The sequence below is a fragment of the Schistocerca cancellata genome, unplaced genomic scaffold (assembly GCF_023864275.1).
Source record: "Schistocerca cancellata isolate TAMUIC-IGC-003103 unplaced genomic scaffold, iqSchCanc2.1 HiC_scaffold_126, whole genome shotgun sequence".
Taxonomy (NCBI): domain Eukaryota; kingdom Metazoa; phylum Arthropoda; class Insecta; order Orthoptera; family Acrididae; genus Schistocerca; species Schistocerca cancellata.
In genome coordinates, this window is record NW_026046175.1 from 10,001 (window position 1) to 12,500 (window position 2,500).

The window sequence follows — 2,500 nt, forward strand, 5'->3', positions numbered from 1 at the left end:
CTGGGCGCCCCCACCAGCCGGCTGTAGCGCGTGCGCCCACGCACCGCGCGGCCAGCACGCCGGGCGGCCCCCCCTCACCGGCCGGGGACGGTCCCACCCAGCCACCGCCGCGTATCGCTTCACACACAGATTTGCCCTTACTGATTTACCTCCAGCAACAACAACCGCACCACAATGGGTTTACCAGTTGTTCATTTGCGTTGCGTCACGTCACCAGCAAACGTAGACGTCCATCCCAGTTTGCAAATGCAACGATTATTGCATACCTGTCTGTTAGGTGTCACGACACACTACGTCTGCCCACATACACGCAACAAAATGTGCACGACTAGAGAACACGTGGGAGGTGGCCCCCTACGTATGCGATGTCCATTACGAGACCGACTGTCAACCAGCATCTGTACCATGTCGCAGATGTGGAACGCGGTGCACCATGCTATCACACTGTGTGAGAAGAGACGACTACGTTTGAATACACGCGCCACTACATCAACAGACGGCTCATGCTGATCGCCATCCAGGGCGTCCGTTACTCCCACACGTCTCTATGGCGTACCACACTGCAATGTAGCTGTTATGGGGAGACGGCACGTGGCTGAGTGCACAACATTTGGACCGTATGGTTCGCTGTTGTTGGGCGCAGTCGTACGGTCACACATGTGCCACAGCGTATCATTCAGTACATACGGACCTATGTGCAGTACAATGTGAGGATTAAGCTTACGATATCAGCGGACAGTGGACACAGGCCGTACCACGACGTAGACTGAGCGCTTCGACATGCGAATGCCAGTGAACAGCTGCGAAGGGCATTGAACACGCAAGCACCTGAACGACCAGCGTGCGAAGGCAGGGTGGAGGGGGGGGGGCGATGTACATCCTGCAGTTGTCCACATTACAGTGTACAGCGGGAGCATGTAAAAAGTAAGCAACACTTGCGAAGTGTTCAACATGAAACGACACACAAGAGGGTGGGCGGTGCGAGTAGCGAACTATATTCAGAGGGTTGTGGTTAGACAACACTAGATTAATGTAACGTGTCATATGCCAATTACAGAGCAGGTTAAGGCACAACGTGGGTTAGGTTAAGGCACAACGTGGGTTAGGTTAAGGCACAACGTGGGTTAGGTTAAGGCACAACGTGGGTTAGGTTAAGGCACAACGTGGGTTAGGTTAAGGCACAACGTGGGTTAGGTTAAGGCACAACGTGGGTTAGGTTAAGGCACAACGTGGGTTAGGTTAAGGCACAACGTGGGTTAGGTTAAGGCACAACGTGGGTTAGGTTAAGGCACAACGTGGGTTAGGTTAAGGCACAACGTGGGTTAGGTTAAGGCACAACGTGGGTTAGGTTAAGGCACAACGTGGGTTAGGTTAAGGCACAACGTGGGTTAGGTTAAGGCACAACGTGGGTTAGGTTAAGGCACAACGTGGGTTACGTTAAGGCACAACGTGGGTTACGTTAAGGCACAACGTGGGTTACGTTAAGGCACAACGTGGGTTACGTTAAGGCACAACGTGGGTTACGTTAAGGCACAACGTGGGTTACGTTAAGGCACAACGTGGGTTAGGTTAAGGCACAACGTGGGTTAGGTTAAGGCACAACGTGGGTTAGGTTAAGGCACAACGTGGGTTAGGTTAAGGCACAACGTGGGTTACGTTAAGGCACAACGTGGGTTAGGTTAAGGCACAACGTGGGTTACGTTAAGGCACAACGTGGGTTACGTTAAGGCACAACGTGGGTTACGTTAAGGCACAACGTGGGTTACGTTAAGGCACAACGTGGGTTACGTTAAGGCACAACGTGTGTTAGGTTAAGGCACAACGTGGGTTAGGTTAAGGCACAACGTGGGTTAGGTTAAGGCACAACGTGGGTTACGTTAAGGCACAACGTGGGTTACGTTAAGGCACAACGTGGGTTACGTTAAGGCACAACGTGGGTTACGTTAAGGCACAACGTGGGTTACGTTAAGGCACAACGTGGGTTACGTTAAGGCACAACGTGGGTTACGTTAAGGCACAACGTGGGTTACGTTAAGGCACAACGTGTGTTAGGTTAAGGCACAACGTGGGTTAGGTTAAGGCACAACGTGGGTTAGGTTAAGGCACAACGTGGGTTAGGTTAAGACACAAATTGCGTTACAAATTGCGTTACATTGCGGTACAAATTGCGTTACATTGCGGTACAAATTGCGTTACATTGCGGTACAAATTGCGTTACAAATTTGGTTAGGTTAAGGTGCAAAATGGGTTGGATTACAGTACACAACATGGTAAGAGATAGTGTGTTTGGGGGGGGGGGGGGGGGCAGGTTCGTTGGTAGTGATCATTGTAAGTGAATGTCTGAGGCAGCGTCAGTATGTCACAGCAGTTCTGTCTCGTCAGGATGCGCTTTTCGCTCGTGACTGGAGGCGCGCCGCGTCTGTGGTTGCGGCAAGGGAGTGGCAGACCTGTGTGATTCATTCCTGCCATTGTTTCTGTGCCGTAACAGGAGGCAGTGTGG